This window comes from Gavia stellata, chromosome 11 (genome assembly GCF_030936135.1).
Source record: "Gavia stellata isolate bGavSte3 chromosome 11, bGavSte3.hap2, whole genome shotgun sequence".
Classification (NCBI taxonomy): Eukaryota; Metazoa; Chordata; class Aves; order Gaviiformes; family Gaviidae; genus Gavia; species Gavia stellata.
Window position 1 is genome coordinate 20,621,227 of NC_082604.1, and position 22,145 is coordinate 20,643,371.

Consider the following 22,145-nt stretch of genomic DNA (forward strand, 5'->3'; position numbering starts at 1 on the left):
TTTTCTTGGCTAATTTAAATATCTGTGCTGGACACTGCAAGTTACATGATGTGAATACCCAGTCAGAGACAATTATTTTGCCGATTTGTTCTTGTGACAGCTCAGTTACACACCAGCACTTACAAAAAGTAACAGAACAAAAAAACAACTCACAGCATAGCCTGAAGTGAAGTGACAAGAGAGATTAATCTCTGGTGAATATAATAAGGAAATACAGTTGAAACAGGAGCATTAGAGGGTTCAGGAAGTCACTGCTGAGCGTGGGAGAGCAGGGTGTGAAGGCGGCTGACAAACTCACGCACCGATTGCGACATGAAGTGCTCCCCTCTGGAGGAGATGGCAGTCTTTGAAGAAACACAGCCCAGCCCCAAGAACCTGCTACATGGCTTTGGCTACGAGCTTTGCACTGACTCTCTCTGACTTCTGCATTCATCCGTAGCACTCTTATTGCCCTGTAGCTGGATCCTTATCCCCAAGGGTGACTTGCTCTCCACCTTCTAACTCTTCAAATCAACATCTCTGAGCTGTGCTGCCCTGAGCCTGGCAGGTATATCTATGGTATGCTCTAAAACTGTGTGCCTCTCCCTGCCGTGCTTGGAGGACATCCCCTGCTCCAGCTGAGAGGTGCAAATCCCTGTGGGTATTATCATTACTGCAGGCAGTCAGATGAAAAGGTGGAAGATAAAAAGGGTTTGGGAGCACTAGGCATGCTCTCCTACTCTCTTGTTCCAGCCTCATTTGAAAACAGAAACTTCTCTGTCCTCCTCTGTGCATACAAATAGGAAAAAAACAGGAGTGTGAGAATGCTTTAAATAGTCAGATTGGAGATGTCTGTCTGACAGCTCCAGTGCTCCGTGGGGAAGAGGTGTTCTGGGTATGTGATAGACTTCTTACCTCCCTTTGAACAAATCTTGGACTTTTTCTGACTTCAGTCCTAAACACGTTTGCCTTTCTGACTTTCAGATGCTCAACTCATACAGCCAGCCTCCATCTTATTGGTCTGGCATCTAACCCATGGAGATGCCTTTGAAAACAGCAAAGCTGAGCAATATTGTCCGAGTACTTTTCCGTTCAGAAGTGAGTCTTGGAAATGCAAAGCAGCACTGGGGGGATGACCCTGAAATGGTGATATGTTTGTTTCTGAGCATTCACAGGATAACTTTTCCCTCGCTTTTCTGGTGCACTAGCCGACTCTTCAGGTGCCCTTTACAAACCCGCTATAACAGCATAATAGATACATCAGGTGGATCATTACATTACCAGCTGCCAGTCAACCTTTTTTTCCACTGCAACCTCAAACCATTTTAAAAGCAGCCCTCCTGCAACACTGAGTGGCATTTCTCACTGTCATTATCTGTTTGAGTCCAGTTGTAAAGTTATATTTTTTCCAGAACAGTTAAAGAGCATTAGTTTAAATCCCTCCAATTTAAAAGAACAATGGCTAATCAGCTGACTGGCAAGCAAACAATGTTGCCATTAGCTTTGGAAACCAAACACACTTTCAAAATAACCAGAGAACAAGAGGAGAAAAAAGGCAATGCCTTTTGTGACTGAAGCCTGCGACAGAGGCAGGCTCCAAAAAGCTCACCCATCACTTTGGGTAGTTCCCAGCATACATTATTTATCCCTGCAATCAGTACATTGGGGAAGCTAATGTAATAGGAGCCATTCACGAGGACACCCTTCGCTGGGGAGGACAGTGCACAATAGGCTGATCATTTTGGGCTCAATCACAATTAAGCACTTTGCAAGTGGAGCCAGAAAACTGACACCCACGTTGAGCCACGCCAGTGCCGACGGAAGGCCTGGAGGTGAGCTGCTTGTCAAGCTCGCAAACGTGCCCAGGCTTTCAAGGATGTCTGATGCAGTTTTGGCAGAAATCTTCATTTGCAGCAGAATGACTGCTATGTCAACAGCAAGTTTCCAAACCTCCTGTTCAGGAGAAGGGAAAACAACTCTTCTACGGAGTTTAATGATGATCAGTAAAATTCAGCTTGAGGAGCATCTTGAATTTTAAGGCTGATAAATTGCCTAGCAACTAAAGCTTTGATTTAGAACAAAATAGCCTGGAAATAACATTTACTATCTGATGTTTCCCTAAGGAATAGTGCTTGCTCAGTGCACCCTCCAGTTATGCACGCTTCACATTGCTATTACTGTGATTTACAAGATGTTTCAGTCTATTCAGGCTGAGCTAGGTGCTGTACAGACTCACAGGAACCAGCCAGGTGGGCTCAGTCCCACTGAGGGTGTTCAATCCTATAGTCAGAACTGTTAAAAATTACAGAAGCATCACTTCCCCATAGTATTATATCACAGATTTAATATAGACACAGATTAATACAGATTAATAACATGGTTTTCCCTAACTGTATAGGGGAAACAATTCTTAGGAGAGGACCATTTCAGTCAAATAAACAAGTTCTCAGCTTTTACCTACATGGGAAGGAAACAGTCACATTTTTTCACTTGTGTGAGCTTGTTTAAAAAGATTGATTTACTATTCCTTCAATGATGTAGAGAGGCCCAGATCTGGGAAAATCAGCAGCTTTACTTTAAGTTTTACTTCCCTGAGTACTGAATTCCTTCTGCAGCTGGTAATTCCCTCCTCCCTCACTAACAGAAACTCCTTTCCCTTTCAGAGAACTTTAAGATTTCACTCATGGAAGTACAAATACACAGTAAAAAACCAGTTGAAATTAGCATATGCCAGGGTTGAGAAGGGCACAGACACAGTTTTAAAAACTCAGAAAAATACCCAGCTGATGTAAGAAATAAAAGGTAAGAAAAAGAATGTAAGAAAAAGAATGTAAGAAAAAGAAAAATACCCAGTATTGATGATTTTCAGAAGATACGAGGAAAGGGATGTGGTTTTTTTTCTTTGTGGACAGTAAAATCAAATTACTTTTTTTTTCAGGAAATGCAGTTAAACTTCTCATTCCCATCAGGCTCCGGAAAAATATCAATGACTCTCAGTTTGGTCTTCACAGAGCCCCTCACAGAGCGGTTTTCATATCTGTCTAGAACCGTTTGCAGTGAATTTTAGTACTGACATGAGCCATACTGTATCTGAGCTTCAGAGCTAACATGCACCACAGCCTGACTAGCAGGCGTTGCTCCTTCTCCCAGTGCTATTATCACTAGAGATCTGTGGATTCAGTCTGCCGTCAAATGGCATTGTACCAGAACAGAGTCCAGCCATATTTTGGAAGTTACTTTCCCAAACCATACAGCCCAAAGCTGATGCTGGAACACAGCTAGACTGCAGACTTCCAAAATAAAAACACTCAAAGACATGCAGATTGCCCTATTATATATAGGACATGATTGCTCTGCAATCAGGTGTGTGACTTCAGGAATCCTCTCACAAGGAAGTAGCTTGTGGGGTCTCTGGCTTCCCACTAATCAATAATTTATTGCCGCTGTTGTTTTCAGGAGAGGAAAAGAAATGTATTATTAATGATATGGCATGGCAAGCACGATGCCAATGGTGCAGGCCAAGAGCCAGACCTGCACTGTTGGATGCTTCTGCTTCCAAACCCCTGAACTGAGCTCCCTGGGCAGAGAGCGGATTGCCAGGGCAGAAGAGCTGCAGCTGCAGGGGCGTGCGGTCAGGAGATGTTCAAGCACCATCTAGTGGAAAAAAAATAATCTGTGTAAGGTCAGATTTACATGGACACATGGCTTGTTTGGGAGCAATATGCACTAAGGAAAAAGAAACAAGCCCGGGTATGGCCTTGATTCCCTGGGAGTAAATGTTCTTGTTTCTCTTTGGGAGGGAATCAGGGTATAATCACAACTGAGAAAAGAAGTTGGGGCTAGAAAAAATGGAAAAAGGTGACAACCTACGGGGAATTAAGGATTTAAGCTCCCTGCACATATATTTTACTCTTCATTGCTCCTGCCGTATCCACCTTGAGCTTCTCATGTGTTCTCACTGCTGCTTACAGTCCTCCCCCATCAGAGGCCATGTGCCGGCTGGCACAGGCTGACCATGCAAACAGGACCAAGGGGGTTTAAGGAAAAGCTTTTGTTCATTTGGCTCCATGCTACCATATCAAAATGGGGTAGTAAACCACCCTTTCACATGCAGTGACTCAGTCTCTGCAGGCCTTGTTCTCCCAGCACACGTAGGGTCCAACAGCACAGGGGTCCCACTGGCTCTGTGAATGTATCCCTTTATAGCCAGGGCTCTCCCAACAAGGACAACATGAATCAAGCAGTCCTTCTCCTCCGAAGGTGGCACAAAGGTCTATAAGCAATGGTTGGGTTTTCCAGTAGACAGAGTCATGATGGCAGCTAGCACCTTGCTGAGCTGACACAACAGAGAGGTCTTAGATGGAGATCTCTGAGGCTATTGCGAGATGGCATTAGGAGCACCCGTCTATGCTGTACTGGGGTGATGTGGAGAGCCAACCCAGCAGAGCTACGGCCAATATTCCTGTCCCTGTTTAGTCATCTATTGCCACCTCTACTTACTGCTGTGTTATTTATCTCACTGGGCCCAGGTACTTATCTAAGAACATCAATTACATGTCATACTTCAAAAAGTCTACCTTCAGTTAAAAAACCCAACCAAACAAGGATTTTTCCCCATAAATTTTCCTTATCGGTTCCTTTGGACAGAGCATGCATATGTGTACCAGGATAAAAACCAATGATTAATACAAGATTAATCTGTAGGATATTGTATTTTAGCCTCACAAAGATACTGCATAGCTTTTACTCCTGAAGTCAGAGCAGACCTCTTCAGCCCTGGGTCATGAAACTGTAGAATCTTTCAACACCTTTCTCTCACTTTGCATACGCATTTTTCCTGAAGACACATCAGCAAGGGAGGTCTCATCATCATGAACACGGACAGGAGCAGCTTGGTGTACTCTAATAGTTACACCTTTTAAAAAAAGAAAATCTGGTAATGGCACTAAAGGTAGAGATCCCTGAAGAGTTATGGAAGGGAAACACAGTCAGACACTGCAAGTGCCACAGCTAAGGTGAGTGCTTGTGATAAAGATGTTTTCTTCTGGATCCCATACTGATGCCAGGCTGATTCTTCCCAATTTTGGCCTTGCAGCAGTAAGGTGTGAGTAAATGGTGAGTAAATTACCATGTGAGTAAATGGTGGCTACTCTTCTATGTTCTGCTTGTCTAAAGGGAGAAATGCATGTGCCGGACTCGCACAGATCCAATCTACCTTGACATTTGAAGGTTAGGAGCCAAACAGAACAGTGACTCCTAATAGGGCCATGGCCCAGTCCACACCCTGGACTTGTATCAGGAGAAGAACAACCAAGTTTGGGCCCAGCTTGTCCCAAGATGCCCAGAGTTTCTGCTCGGCTTCCAGATTCCATTAATAGATGATGCGTACGTGTAAATCCTCCCTATGGCACCAAAAAAACCTTGATGCAGAGCTTTAGAAAAACGGAGATAAAAACTTAATACCTTAGGTTATTAAAATCTCAGCACTTCCTTTACTGCAGCGGCTTTTTTCAATATCTACTAATCCTTTTCCTTCATAAAACTCCATATCCTATTTCACAATATACTTTGCTGTGTTATTGCTAATCTTTAAATTTGTGCATGTTCTTCAGTAGGTAGACATTAACACACGCACTGTGAGAGTATTAAACTTAGAGTATGCCGGATGTGTTGGCTTCAGCAGCAAAGTCAGGGTGAGAAACGTCTCCCCCACCAGTGCCTACCAGCACTGTCAGTACCATGGGGCTGGGGCAGGAGCTGCAGCAGGGGAGTAAGAAGAAGCAGCAGGTTGTACAGGGGAGGGGAATTGTTAGCAGTGCTTTCCTGCCAAAGCCAGGGTGTTATGGATGCAGAAACCAGCATCGCTTAGAAAACAGCTTGTTCTGCAAATGGTGGGATGTTTTTAGCGTATTGAAACTGTTCCCTTGTCTCTGCATTGCAAGAATGAAACAAGCAAAGAGAGAACTATAAAGGCTGGTGCTACAAAGCCACAGGTTGTGTTTACAACACAGGTTCAGTGGTGTCAGCTTGAGGAGTTTTGTTCATGTCTACCAACACAGATGAAGAGAAACTTGCAATTCTTTTCCTGAAAAAAACCATACTCTTTTCCCCTTCAAGGAATTTTTTAAAAAGAGAGAAAAACAATAAAGTTTGGATTAAACTGTATTCGCTTATGGAAATAATTTTTCAATAAATTTTGTGGTTGGCTACATACAAAACAGAAGTCTGTGCTAAGTAAGGTACATGTCCCTGTACAAACAGGACATTGTTTTGCTAATTTTCATAGAGAACCTGTCTCTGATGCATTTTCTTGTACTTTTATTGTAAAATAAAAGTAGAAAACTGGTAATAGTGAAAATGCAGTGTTAATCATATTCTAAACTCAAAGAACTGCTTCTAGAGGTGAGACTTTTCAGAAAAGGAACACATCAAACCACAATTTACGTATTAAAAAACCAGTTAACTATAAAGAATACAGGAGAAAGTAGAAAAAAATATAGAATTTGGGTGGGATAAGAAATAAAACCACAAAAAGCTGTAATACACCAGTGCATGGAAACAGACGTAGCCTGTGGCCTGGCTGGACCTATACAGGATAGAGCAGAAGATAACTGTGAAGTTTAGGTCTGATCCTATCTTTAAATCATCTGCATCTTTCCCCTTTTCTGCCTGGGCCCATTCTGTCTCCCACTGAAACTGGAAGCAAAGGAGATGCTGGTACAGACAGGACAATGTCCTTCAGTGTTTCGGTGTTGCTCTTTTCTGCTTCAAACGCAACTGCAATCTCCTCTACCGTTGTCTCACTTTATCAGTAGTTCAGGAGCTCACATCCTCCAACCGACTCGGTAACACGAGAGCTTGTGCACCATTTCGGGCCGCTGCCGTATTATCAGAACCGTGAGAGAAGGCCTTCAAAATGCTTGTCCAGCACTTTCATTTGTTGTGCTGTAATGTGGCTGCTGTAGTCGCTGAATATGTAGATTTAGAAGTAAGTTTTTTAAGGCAGCACTCGGGAGGTATGCGTGTTAATCCCATTATCTGATAAATGGATTTGTGAACACACCTCCCACCATCCTGCATTAATAATGTATCCCTCAGTGTCACTAGGAAATGTAATTTAAATGCTTGTGAGAAGTCAATAGATAGACCGTATGTTCAAAACCATGGAATTAAACAAAACAATCTTATGGGAAGCTGCCACATTGTCAAGATCTTATCCCCTGCTCTCTCCTGCCAGCTCCCCCATTCTTCAAAGTCACCGGTCAGACTTGCTACTGATTTCCTGCACATTTGTCGAATGTGCTACCACACGCAACCAGTCTTCCCCAAAGTGTGCTGGAAGACGAGACTTCCAACATGAGACCTGACCACTCTTGGGACTTAGAAAATTTAGATTCTCATCCAAAGCCAGGCACTGGCTCCTGCTCCCGAGGAAGCCACTCATTCTTTATCTTCTTCTAAAACGCAACAACTTCTATAATATGGGGGGTTCAAATTCGCATATTTACTCCAATATGCCTGCATGTTATCAGTATTTTTCCATCACATCGCATTGAAGGATGGTAAAGAAAAACTTTTGGGGACCAGACAGCTGGAGCAGTTGATACTGAAATCAAACATTTTTGCATACAGGCTACCAGTCCAAACTCAGTATAGGCTGCCAGCAACTCAGACCATTGGTTTTCACTTATCTATACTGAATGGATATGGAGACTAGACTTGCAGTCTCCTTATCAAGACATTCTTTCAGGGAAGAGACACTTATCTGTGCCTTTTGAATATTTATTTTCAGTGTTATAGATTACTTCCTTAAAAATCTATGATGCCATACATTGCAGTGTGAATTTTAGTGGTTAATGGGAAGTCTGAACTTCAGCAAGGCAAGCACTTTGGCATGCTGGACTCAAGGTAAGGGATTGCAAAGGGGTGTGTAAAAATAAGAATAAACTATTTGTCAAAGAAAGACATGTAAGCAATACTCATCACACAGCAGTTCAGGCCAAATACTAGCTCCTACATGAAGATGACTTCACTCACAGAGCAAAAAAAACAATAAAAATAAAACAGTTCCCATGAAAAATGGATGCAAATCTAAAATTTGCATTGGATCTATGGGGAAAAAGAAATCTTAGAAGGACATTTTTTGTCATACCTGAAAAAGTCAATACAAGATTTTGACATTCAAGCTTTTTATCTGCAGAAGCATAACTCAATCAGGTTGCCATTGTCCATATTTCCATTCATAGTTGCTCTGGTCATTCACGTAGCTCTTAATGAGCACTTTTAATTCCAGAATTGTATCATGGTTTGTAAGTTGTATGTCAAGGTTTGCAGAAGCAGGTAACTCCTTGGGAGTTCCTAAGTGCCCTCAGTAGGCAACGTAAGTAAACAAAGGATCAGGCTTGTAACAATATTTTTGTAACATATTCAGATGTATAAACAAAAGGACTCTACATCATCAACTCAAGGGGTTGATGACGATATACAGGAGTTGCTGGGAATAGGCTGGAGTACAAACTTGCTATCTGCCCCACCTCACCTCACCACATAGACAGCCGTGGTGTGCAGGAGAGGCTTGAGTTAGCATTGACTCCCAAAGCATGGGCTCAGGTACACAGAGGTCACATGCCAGAGACAGCCTATCTATTTCCAAGGACTCATCGTTGACATTACTGTCCTACATCCTGTCCTACTTTTCCAGAGAAGTCAGCACAGTCTGCCCATGGGGTCAAGAAGGGGGAAAGAGACCATATGATACAGTGCTCCGAATGCCCGAGACTCAGCCACCGCAGTAAGTGGGGAGAGGGAAGGTGAAACAAGCAAGTCACACGCTCAGCACTTGAGATGTAAGAGGCCTACGGTGTGTCCTTGTAGTGACAGGGTAATTCACACCCACTGGAGAGAGGAGACAATTCCTTCCCTTCCACCCGTCACCTCCTCAGGTGGCCTCTTTTACTCCCTGCAGATAAATACTTCGATCTTGAGGTCTTCCATTATTCTGGGCTGGAGCCACACAGTGACAGAGCACGTTTGGTTTTGTAACCCACTTGACCAAGGAAGGAAAGAACTGTTTCAAGTCACAGCAGTCCCAGCTCTATGAGCTTAGCATTAAAGAGGCGCCTGCTTTCCAAATCAAGCAGGAGAACCAGCTCAGCTGGGGGGTTCAAGTCCACACTTAGAACCAAGAAAGGAGTCCAGCTTTTTGCTAAGCAGACTATCACAAATGAAGGAAAGGTTGGTCTTTCGGTTACCAGGTGGAAGTTGGGAGACTTGGCATCTGTCCCCATCTTTAACAGAGACTTCATTTTAAGTCAACACTCTTGAAACACGGGATTTATGTTAGCAGTTCTCCACGGATAGGGAGATGGGTCGGATAACGGCGTTTCATATTGTCTGTCTAAGCTGCTGCGGTTTGACGTCACCAGGAGCCAAAGGAGCCGATGCAGTGCACTGCACCCCTCGCTCCGCTGAAGGGAGCTCCAGGCTCAGAGCTCAGCGCTGCCTCCCATTTAAGCAAATGTCACCCAAACTGTTTCCTTTCCTCTTGCAGTAACTAGCTACATAGGATAAGTGGTGCATTTATAGGGACATTTGTGAAATGTAAATCTGCTCCTTAACTTTGGGTTTGCAATACAGCGGCTACAAACGCTTTGGGAAACTTGTCACACCTTGAGGAAGCGTGAGGCTTATACAGCATTTCACTAGGTATTTCCTGGGAATGTCTTTGAGATACATTTTATTTTGGAGTCGAACACAGTCATAGGTGTTTGAAAGTACTTAGAGCCGAAGCTTGTCAACACAGACTCAATAAAACCCCAATACCATTCATCTCTTTTTGAAAGCTAAGATTGTAAAAACAGTGCTATGCAACACATACAGCGATGCTTACAACAGAAATCTGTGAGTCTGAAATAAAGTACATCTCTACTGATTTAATCTGAACAGCTTTGAAGAGGTGATGTATAACACCTGAATATTTTAGAGTTACAAAGCCAGTGTCTGCCGAGTCGCACATTACCCTTTCATACTAGAGCACAAGTCATTTTCAGATGCCTGTAGCATCGCCAGTGCAATCAGTGCCCATTAGTGCAAGTACCTTGCAACAGGTAAGCTGAACAGTTCGTGCAGAAACATCCACTGGACTCTTCTGACCAGGAAAACAACGCACAGAAAAAGACCTAATTGGTTTGCAGCAGCAGCATGATTTAAAAACCAAGCAGCTAAAAACCCCAGGGAGCACATCTGCTATGTGTGGCAAGCACAGCCTCATAATTTAAGTGTCCCCAAGGTAAAAAAATCAAAACATGTATAACAGGCAGAAAGGACCTCCACGGGTGGAGTGGCGGTTGGGAAGGGCTGCTCCCGGGGCTGGGGACCAGGCGGGAGAGAATTTCTCATTTTGTTTAAGTGTTTCTAGCAGGTGATGGAGCTATAGAAGGAGGTACTTTACTGGTATGAGCAATAGTGCCCTTCCCAATTTTGCCGGCCCTCCTGAGGGAGCTCTGATTAGCCAGTTTTGTTCAGTCACTGCTGGAGTCAACTGTTTATTAATAAGTGAAACCCCCTGTTCTCTACATTCTGTTCCTAAAAAAATAAAAATAAAAATCCTTGGGCTTCTTTGTGGGGCTGGTTAGAAACAGGCAACCTTAAGGTACGTTTTGCACATTCTTTGTCTTAAAGAGACTCATGAGTCAATACTATTTTCGTTATCATTATTCTTTTAATTCAAAGCAGTACATCCAGTGCAGAAAGCAGTAGGGACAAGCAGGCAGTCTCAGCAAGAGCTGAGAAATGTCTGAGAGGAAGCAAATTCCCACCACCAGCCTGTCTGTCATGCCAAGCCCGTGCCTGTATAGAGGCAAAGCTGTGGGTATGTCAGACAACTGATGATTCACTTGTGTTTAATTACTGCAGATATTTACAGGAAAACAGGGGCTTTGTTTTTCTTAAGGGTTATTTGCTCCAGCACTGGCTCCTCACCTGAGGAGCCTTGCTGCAGCTACAAGGGACAGTTTCTGGCCCAACTTTGAAAAAATCCTAGCCAACTCCATCCAAGTTGACGGCCTGCAGGTTTCTCAGCCACCCTTTAGGAAGAATAAAACCCTCCAATCAAATCAAATTAAAAAACCCTAAAATCAGACCCTGCAGTTAGTAAGACAGGGTTATCTGCTGCTAAACCTGGCTGACTTCTCTCCACGGGCCATGGGTAGATGCGGCATTAGGAGGGAGATGGGAAAAGAAAAAACTCCTTTAGTTCACACTAGTGCAGAGGAGCTCATTATGTGCCCTGCTGCCTATTGCTGCGAGAGGTTATAAACGCTTCTTTATTTCCCCTGCCCTAATGCACTCGCTGCCTTCCCCATTCTGTTTATTTTGTGCCACCAAAGCAGTAACAATCAGCTGTGTGAAGCATTATTCCCCAGCCTCCTTTCTGAGGTGAGCACGGGCCTGAAAACAGGAGCAACTTACAAAAAAAAAAGAAAAAAAATTACTGTCACATCAATTTCTATTCAAATAGCTTGGCAGATTTCTCTAGTTCCTTTGCTGGAGACCAAGGTTCACTTCCAGCTCCCCAGCCTTCAATACCTCAGGACAGTGAGTGCTGGCACAAACCGAAACCTGGTGACCTTCCTTTGAGAATATTAAGTCTTGCTGGAGTTTCTGTGAGGTTAATCGATTCCACTCAGTCCTCTCTCATGAAATCCTCGGACAGGAAAGAATAAGGAGACAAAAAGCCAAGGGAGGTTTTCATGCAATCTTTCTAGCCTCAAGATTGCTTCAGTTTTTAGTGGTATTTGTCTCAGACTCACTCTACTTGGAAAGCATGCTTCTAGATATTCATATTATTCCTTAAATAAAGCAACCCGGAATACTGAACTGCACCTTTAATTTGCCAAGTACACCCAGTCTGTGCCACATTTAAAACACTACACAGCAAGGTACAGTGCAACGTCATGTCAATTATCAGAACTGCTCAAGATGCTGTCTTACCTAGAGCTCCCAAAACTTTGTGAAGAGATTCACCTTGTACAGCCTGGCACCCAGAAAGCATTGAATGCAAGGAAGCTAGTTCAAGTGGTTATAGTCACATGGAGATTGATGTGTTAAACATTGAGCCATCCAGGCAACAACGAGCCTAATCAACTTGCCAAACCCTCTTTCCTCTTTGCCACAGTTGCCAACACAATTTCTGTTGAGTGGGCACTCACAAATGCAGTTTTGTTACTGAAAGGCCCATCGCCTTGCAGCAGCTGGAGCTCACTGGTGCCTCCGTATTTCTCTGTTCCTGATGGGAGCCATGGACTGACCTTCAGGCTTTCCCCACGCTCCCTCTCGCGGTGACCTGCACCTTATCTGGGGCAGTGGTGGACCTTTGTCTAACGTGAACATTTCACATGATGCAAAAGCAAACACTGCATCAGCTGAAATACTGAAAAAAGTTAAGAGTTAACATCCCCTTAGCTCCTCCTGGGTAAAGTGGTCTCCAAAAGGCTGTACTATCAAAGGCACTGATCTTATATCAAAGTTTGGCAACACTTTAGGTTATGTACTATATTGGGCGCATGAGCGCTTGAGTTGTGTACACACTATTGGGCTGAAATGGGGCCAGCAAGGACCATTAGTGCCCTCAGGTCCCCGGCATATACAGAGCTGCAGAACACACGAGGCATCATTAAAAACAACAGATCTGACCAAAAGGATTTTTCTGCTGCCAAAACATCCCCATCCCAACGTCTGCGCTTTGCCTTCTGTGATCAGTGCTGCCTTCAATTTGATCAGGATCAGTCTGTCCTACACATCCCCAGCCAAACCAGCCAGCAGCATCAGCAGGAGAATCCACGTGGGATAACTGGGCAAGCACTGCTGGCACAGACCAGCTTTGCACAGCACTCAAATCCTTAAATAGCAGTATGAATAAAAATAGGTCAGTTGGGACATCTAGAAACCAAAACGGCATAGGAATATATTTAAATCAAAAAGTAATTTCTAAAATGCAGCGTGATCTCTAATTATTTGCCACTGTTCATGAGGCTGTACTGAGAGATGCTACTTCATCTCATCACTTTCGACCCTCTGAAATGCTACACAAATGTCACACGAGTAGCTGAAATTTTGAGCACCACTCTTTCCATTCATTCAACTTAAAAATCTTAATTTTTCTTCTATGTTACAGACACTGATCAAGAGTGCTATATAATCTTTGGATTCATCTGTCCAACAATCATCTAATTAATTAATCATTGATAATTAAAATGACCTCCTTTTGACTGATACCTGATCTCAGAAAGGTTCAAAAGAAACTTGACACATGTTGTGTCATGTTCCAGCATAACCCACTACAGGTATGTTATCATGTTATGTCACATCTGGTTTCCAGAGAGCAAAATGAACCGAGAAGCAAATTAAAGGAGGAACCAGTTGTACATGTATCAGATCTAACCAGTTCAAATATCTGGCAGTGTACAGGAGCAGGTGAACTTCCAGTGTACTTGTAGGACCATCATTAAGCCCAGAAATGGCATTATTTTTGGATAAGTCTAAGCAGGGTCATCTGATAACACCATATTATCTGTGCAACCCCTGCTATACTTAGGTGCTAGAAGAACACTTTCGAGAAAAAATCTGACTAAAATCTCAGCTAAACTGACGAGAGGGAAAAGTATTCCTCTCAGTTTGCCTGCACAACCACTGAAAGCCCATAGACATTGAATCTGAGATGTGCAGACCATAAGGAAAATTAATGAACTGGCCATCCCATACAACCCATGATTTTCTTAAGCAGCTCCCTATCTATCTTACATGGGAACTGCAGACCGACCCACACCTCTGCTGTCCTTCCTGGCCACTGTGGGATGCCAGCTCCCGGCTGTCTCGGATGAAATGTCACCATGAGAATCTCAGTTCTGCAACTACACTAAATACTGCTGCTTGGGGGAAAGCTGCTACCCCCCAAGGGCACTCCAAACCTCAGACAGTGAAAACACTGTGCCTCAAAGGTGCGCAGTACTCAGCCCTCATTTGCCTTTTGTAGGTGTTTCCTTCTCAGTAGTATCCACCTGGAAAAGCAATGCACAGCCATGACGCCACCCTTTAAATTCATTAAAAGGCATTGATAGCGTTTACTTCACTCTTCATGGATTTTTTTAATCAATTTGAGGGGGAAAAGCATTTTGTGGGAACAATAGTGTCAGCTACAGCATTGGAGTCCTACCCTTCTCATAGCAGCACAACTGAGGAACATTTCCATTGAGCTGAGGAAAGTTGACTGGTGAAAGCAGAAATAAACATTTACATTTATTTTATGCGGAGGCTAAGTAGGAGCTTTTTAAAAAAACATGAAACACTACTGAACCAAGGGGTTTAGGGGCAGAAAAGCTATGCAACTGTAATAAGTTGTGTGTCTCCTCCCAATGGGATATTGATTTTCAGTATATAATTAATAACAAGAAAACTGTATCCTGACTTTGGGGTCTGCATGAGCATCCTGGAACAAAAAGGGCCATAAATTAGCATCAATTATGTATTAAAGTTCCAATTAACCTGGCTGACACTGATATACTTTAACAAGGTACACTTAGATAAAAGAAGCAACTCTAATTACTTGGAACGGGACCTCCTGACCCATTCTGCTCTTTTATCCCAATGCCAACCTAATGAGGAAGGAAGTGAGAGGTAGGAAACTGTGCATAAGGAAAGGCTGTAGCACCACAAGATGCCCCTTGGGAAATGCTTTTACCTTCTTAAAACTGCCAATGATTAATATTTTATCGCTCTCAGTGCCTTTTAACTGTTTTCAGAAGAAGTGTTTTTGAGGCTGAAATTGCTAATGTTCATTTTAATGTGGAAATATGCCACCTAATGAAGGTCCTGGTCACCCCTTCCTGCTCTGTAACACACCACATACATACACAGTATTTGTGGTGATGGCACCCAGGGTTCCTGTACACAGATTTAAAGGGTGCTCCTTGAAGTGAAGTATCTCAGTACAGGCAAGAGAAAGAAAATCACAATTAATTTTACACCTTAATCAGAAGAGTTGGTTTAAGCGCATTTGTCAGCACTGAAATTTTGTGCAAAGACCAAGGGCAAAAGGTAGACCTGTATAAAACTTGTGCTGCTAGAAGGGAGAGCTACAACAAAGTGAGGAGTGAGGACCCAGTCAGGGAGGTATATACAGAGCATCTAATAAGGCACATCTTTTTTCTTCCCTGTTTATGTTGGTTGAAATCAGATAACGCTGGATACCCAGGGAAATAAATCCACATGCACCTCCTGTCCCTTAAAAAAAATGGATAGCTGCAGAGTGTACAGCCAGGCAGTCTGGTGTTGTTCAGTTCTGTTCAGTGCTCAACTCTTCCACCCTAGATTGACTGATCAGACTTTGAATGTATGCAATTATACAAAGGGCAAAGAGGGCTGTTTTTTCTGGTGTTTTGGTTTTTTAAATCAGTTGGAAATGTTGTACTTTACTGTTGAATAACAGTCCTCCAGAGCAAGGCAATTCCTCTAATGAGAACTGTAGAACTAACTCGTCCCTGCAGAACAATCCTTTTTCAGTGCCAATCCTTTCTCTGTGTCATGTTATCAGCACTGTAAATATAGTTTTAAATTAATGATGACACTGTCCCCTTCTTTATGGTTTTCCAGTGCAATACAGTTGGAGTCTTGGCTTTCACAGTTGATCTCCCACTAGCCACAAGCCTGACTTCTGTCCTCTGGGAGAAGAGGTGTTGGTGGAATCCATCAAAGGCACCTCCTAATTATAGTCACAGTCTTCAAAACTCAGAGGGAAGCAAACTCGGCACTGGGATCTCAGCTGGACGACTCCTGTGGCAAGCGCTTTCCTGGGTCCTTGCAGTCAAAGGTTATCTTTCACGTAAGCCATGTCAAAGTTTAAACTTAAATGTGTTGGGTCATGCTCTTCCCTAGATGGAATTTCACTGCAGAGGGAGGGAGATTTTCTCTAGTGCTGCCGAAACGCGCAGTGCTGGAAGGGAAGCTTAACCGCTCCTGGGCCCCGAATCGCGATTCCTTTCCCAAGCTAGGGCTGTTGGATGTAATGCTCTCCATTAGCAAAAGCAGTCAGCAGACTATTGCCCAAATTACAGCCTCTCCAGCAAGATTTTCAGCATTTCTTTGCTTTAGTTAGGAATTTTGTCTTTATCATCTTCCCCATAACTTTGAGCCGCTCTGCCAAAGCCAGCCGAGAATGAAGACAGAAATGTGAAAGAAACACTCATGTCTCTTTAGTCACTAAAAGGGTCAGAGTCAGGTCACCTGCAAGATTTGAACAGTTCGTCGATGTCCCGAGCTAACACTGCCACATGCATTGTTCTCCTCCCCTGCATACCCTGCATTTTCTGGAGGAATATGTCCGGATCATTCAAATGGCTTGTAAAGACTGAAAGTGAACTTATACAATCAATTTTAGCCTTTTGTGACATCCCTGGTTACTTCAGTAAGCCCTTGTAGAAAAAGACACATCCATAGTTCATACATGATACATACCCCTTGATCCATCATCTCCATTTAAACCAAGGTCTAGTTTAAACATCTGTGGGAATTGAATCAGACTGACAGACTATTATATATACACCATAGGGGACTCGCTCATAAGTCTCTTGTGGCAAACATGCTACTTATACAGTATCCCATTCAGATAAGTGACCTACTTATTGGTTGCATGTTGTAAGCTATTTTGACGAGAGCAATGTGATCCTTGCTGTTCTGCTTTGAGTAAACTTTAGCCTTTGGATATAAAAAGAGGAAAATTTGACATCCATGTAATAGAGGACAGCCATATACATTCAAAACCATTCACCCCTGGCCTGAAATCAAACATTGCTAGGACAACAGTGAGCTCTTTAAAAAAAAAATCCTGCCCAAGGTATACTAATACATAAAGTACTTTGTTGTGAAGCACTTGTGGGATTTGCAAAGCAACACAGCTGCCAGAAAATGAGAAGCAAAGCTAAGAGCACACATCCTCACCTCCATCGAAACACCCACCTTACCATTACCAGAGCTGTATCGCTCAGACTGCACACCGTTTCGGTGCACCCTTTTTTTGTTCTACACACACTCCATTACCACATCATTTTGTCAACCCCATCAATAAGAGTGAAAAGTTTCTCTTATCAACTTCTCAGCATTTCCAGGAGACTACATACAGAAGGGTTGTGAAGAATTGTAAGGAAAGTTTGCAGGCAGGGTTAAGGTGGTAACTCGTAGCGCACAACAGCTCAGTGTTTGTACATGTGCAGTATTGATGCTATGCATACAATGAATTGTGAAAAGTAACTGCAGAAAGGAGAAAGAAAGCCCTGGTGCTCACAGGAACATCGTCACTTAATAAATATCTAGGTGGCTTTATTCTCTATCACGCTGGTTAGAAATGGGCCAAGGACCTAAGGAAATACGACAATTATTTGGTACTGCTCAGCTGCAGGTGAACAGGAACATTAAGGAGCATTGTCATCTCTATTTCTTACCATTTGAAGGGAAAAAGTGCAGTTTCTACTGGAATATCACTAATGTGAAAACATGGTAAATGACAGAACTTCAACTTTTTTTGCCAGTTTATGCTGCTGATGAAATGAATCCAACATCTTCTCTGTAAGACTTTGCTTAGAAGTGAACAGATGTGAAATCCACCACAGCATATTCAAAGAAAAACATCCTTTAAAAATGGCATGGAGGGGAAAAAAAGTGAGTGTCCTCCTTGAGACCTTATCTCTTTTCCTTCCAGCTTTACCCTTCTATCGTTTTATTCAAAGCAAAGTATCATCAAACCCCAGGAAAAGCTATCCTTATCAGCTAGGGCTGTTGTGGTGCACATGCCTCTGCACGGTATAAATACACGCGCACCCTGGTTCCCAGTTCAGATGACTCCGTCCAATGGTGAGTAGTATGTGAAAGCCCTTCAAAGCTCTTCAGTGAGCCAAGTGTGACAGTTTACTCAATCTTTTGTAACTCCTCTGACCCTGCCTTGTTCAAAGGAAAGCTTTTTTTTCCTTCTTAATTCCCCCCACTCCCTCTTTTAGAGGAATGAGAGAAAATTTAAGTGCCCTGCTTTGACACTCAGCTTGCTGCTTGCGTGCTGTCAGACCAGCTGCCTCCCCAGATCTCCACTGCATTGTCGATATGTTCCGTTTTGTGCCAAGACAAAATTTATAAATAGATTTGCCCAGTCAGTAAGCCCTTTCTCTTTAGAAAGACAGGGATTCAGGCAAAAAGAGGATTATTGATAACATGCAATATCTTTATTATGGCAGAGACTGCTACTGCTACTATAGTTAAGGACCTGTCAGCATTTCCATTGTAAGACTTTTTTCCTTGCAAGGATTTAACTTGGCAGTAAAAATTTAAATATACTTGAGGCTGGACTTTTTCTTGCAAGAATTCAGCAAGAGAGTTAGACACAGGGCTCTTTCCTCTACCCCTTCCTAATTAACAATGAATTCAATGAGTTTTAGAGCTTCTCATGTAAATGTACCTCTCCTGTTTTCTGAACAATGGGGAGTAACCGCTGATCCAACATCAGGTAGTATAGAGCAGAGAGAAAAGCACGACACAAACATACAGGGCCAAATCCTGCTCTTATTGGTATTGGAGCTTGAATAACATTTGGCCATTACAGGAATACATAGTTTTGGCTACCATCCCATATTTTCCTCTACCAAAAAAACAGCTGAGGGAGATGCTAAAAAAAGTCCTTTCAAAATCATCTCAACTAGGTAGTTAATTTTCCTTGCAATGCATGCTGGTAGGACAGAGCAATCTGCCAATCGATGAATATATCCTGGGAGTCACCAGCCCCACCTCTTCCCCCTTGTAGTATGGGCCTCTCTGTTCAGCCTCTGGCAAATCGCTTAATTTCTGTTCTGCCTCAATTTCAGCATTCAGGATAGAAAACAGTAAAACTCACGCAAATGGTTCTGCACACAGAATTCATTCTGCTGCAGCTCAAGCACTTTCTGGCAGGAAATAATCCGGCTGCCTTTGACTTCAGCAGTAATTAGCCTGAGTGCAGAGCCATGGCTTGTTATTGCAGAGTTGCTGGCATCCATAGACTTGTGTAACTTCAAGGAGTCTTAGTAGTCTTGAGGACAGGACTGCTAAAATACTGCAGTAGAGCATACAGGACCTTCATCAAAATGAGGCCGTCTTTGCTTTCAACCACACTCACAAACTACATGGAAGTAAGTAGTGATGTGTCCTCTGATAAATATTCTCCTCTTCTTCAGGTTTAAAAAAAAAAAGGAGAAAGTATTTATGGGTTTCCCATTTTTTGTGGGAAGAAAAAAGATAGGTAGGTTGAAATACAGGCACTGATTTTTGCTAAGATTTGTGAAAAATGGGTGTTAAATTGAGGGCTGGAGGGATGGATGGAGGAGTGGTAGATTTATTTCACTCCACCATGTCTCTCAGTAGGATGCTGCATGTCTTTTTCAGACAACTGACACAACAGAACACTTTGCTTTCAGGATCTGAATAGCTTTGCTCTCTCAGCCTGAAGTCAAACCCTTAATATTAGGAGAACATGGGCCTTTTTTGGGGTGCTTTAAGCCCAGTGTAAGTTACATAAAGTCCTTTACAGACATGGTACAAAATGTTCTTTGGCTTGTCTCTCCTAACATTTGTATTTGTGGTCAACTGAGTAGTATCTTTTGTGTGATGAATCCTACAAAAGGATAATACTTCTCTGTTTTGCTGTTGACAAGATCTTCAAATCCTACTTCCCCTCTGACACATAATCGAAATTTAAAACAGTACATTTCTGTCTACTTTTATTTTTATGATATGAGGATTTAGCTAAGACTTTGACACCATGGAAACTAGACACAGGCCATGATCCTGTTCTATCTAAATATATCCCCCGACTTTCAATCACACTTGCCTCTTATATTTCATGAAAACTGCTCTTGAGCTTCCTCCCTCTATGCAACTTTTTTGGCCAGCAGAATCACCTTGTGCCCATCCCTTAGCTTTCATCACCAGCCATTACCACTTCAAGAGAGAATCACATGCATGAGTGCAGAGGAGGCAATTCAAGAAAGCAGGCCCTTATGAAACTTTGATGTACCATATCATTAAGGTAATTCTCAAAAAAAAAAAAAAGTTAAATGGAAAGCAACTTTTAACCCTCCTAACTAAGTGCCAAAAGCAGCTTTAATTAGGAAAAGCAGATTAGCTTTTTCCTTGTGCTGTAACAAGAATGGGCTGTCCATTTCTTAAGCTATCAGCTCCGCCATAGATCTTTGGCACTTCTTATTACTGTCTTTGGGCATTAGTTTTTATGGCTTGTTATAGCTTGCAATCATACTCATTTACACTTATCTACAGGGCTCGGACATTACCACTAATTTTCTTTTAAACCACCAAACTATCCCTTGGTTATAGTTCACGCAAATCCTGCTTGAGTAAAGGAGATGGGAGGTGCAAGTTTGAAGCGGAACTTGATGAAAACAGATTTCCCATTTCACTGTGGATTCAGATAGCTGCACTTCTGGAGACACACAAGCTAAATTTGTCTCTTAGAACCAGTTTCATGGGCTGATGTGGATTTTCCTATGACTGTGAAAACAGGACACAAAATTGAGGCCAGAGTTAAGAAACTTAATATAGTTATCAAGTAGCACAAGTGCAAGTGTGGACACATGCAGTGCTCAGCATGGAAGATGGGGCTGCCTTTCCTTTCCACTCTACCAGAGGCAGCAAACAGCCCTAGGAAGGCCAAAAAAATTCCCCTCCAGACAAACAAAGTTCAGTATTTATGCCCACTATGGCTTGACCAGCTATTTTTAAACAGCTCGTTTTAAGTGCCAACATGTGTTATGTTGCCTGCACAAGACAACAGACTGATAGCTGAACGAAGCAGGCAAGACATTCGGGAGGAGTTGGAACAAATGTCTTAAATTTTTGAACCTGTCTGTTTTGCCAGTGACCCATACAGTGAGTAGCTGTGCCAACTAATCACTTAGCTGGCCATTGCTGACAGACAAATACCTTGTGGTGACATCTGATGGGGTTGTTACAAAGCACCGACCTTTCAGGGGCTTGCACGCTTTCAGAGCTGCAGGTTCTGCCTGCGCACGTTGCGTGCAAGAGCGTGGCGGTTGTGCATAGAGGTACAGCACAGCTGTAACAACTGCTCAACAACACACATGCAAACTCAGAAGCATTCAGATGAATTCTTTAAAGAGAAGGCATTTGTGTTTACTTGGGCATTTTAATTTTAATCCGGTGTTGATAATTAACTGATTAATAATATCACAGTCACCAAAGCGATAGCATATTTTCAAGGAGCATGCAACAATAGCTAGCTGGTTTATGGCTTTAATTGTAAAAGCAAATAATTACATCCTTTTCAAGGCTTGAAGAGAATTGCTTTCAACTGTAAAGAGAAACTACTGAAAAGAAAATTCTCCAACACAATACCCATTTTTAAATGGCCACTTTTCCTAAAAAAAGCTTTTAACAGCTGTGTTTCAGGTACATATTTAGGGACTAACTACAGATATGGACAGTACCCAGACAATCAGATGAGGCTGTGCTCATCATCAGGGTATCTTTAGCTGTGGATGGATTTGGCCTATGTCATCATCATTATTTTTTTTTTAAATCCCTACAAGGCTCCACATGCAATGCTGACCACACCGGGAGGAACAGAGATAACCTCTGGACTGAGACAGTTCCTCTATCATTACTCTACAAAGTGCTGCAATGGCTGGTTCATTTTTCTTCTTTCCAGTTCCCCTCCCAGCACCTGACAAATCTCACATTCTTCATGTGCAGTGAAATAGGGACTCATTGCAAATTCTGGATGCAAACCATAGAGGAAGGCAAAGTGTGAATGCAGCTCTGTTGTTTGCCACACAAACCTTTTATATTCTGATGGAATTTGGTGCCTGCAACTGATCTATCTATAAGCTGCACAAGCATAATACAGACAGGTCACCAAGGACCATCCAACAAACCAACCTAATTACCTATACCTTCCACCTGACACGCTCAGTCAGCAGGGTTTTTCTGTCAGCTTTCTTCTACCGTGACTTCTCTGGGGTCTGACCCAATCCCTCCAAAGTGGAAACAGAACTACCAGATCCAACTGGACTAGAGTTGGATGGAGCTTTGCAAACAAGTGATACCCCATTCAGTAAAAA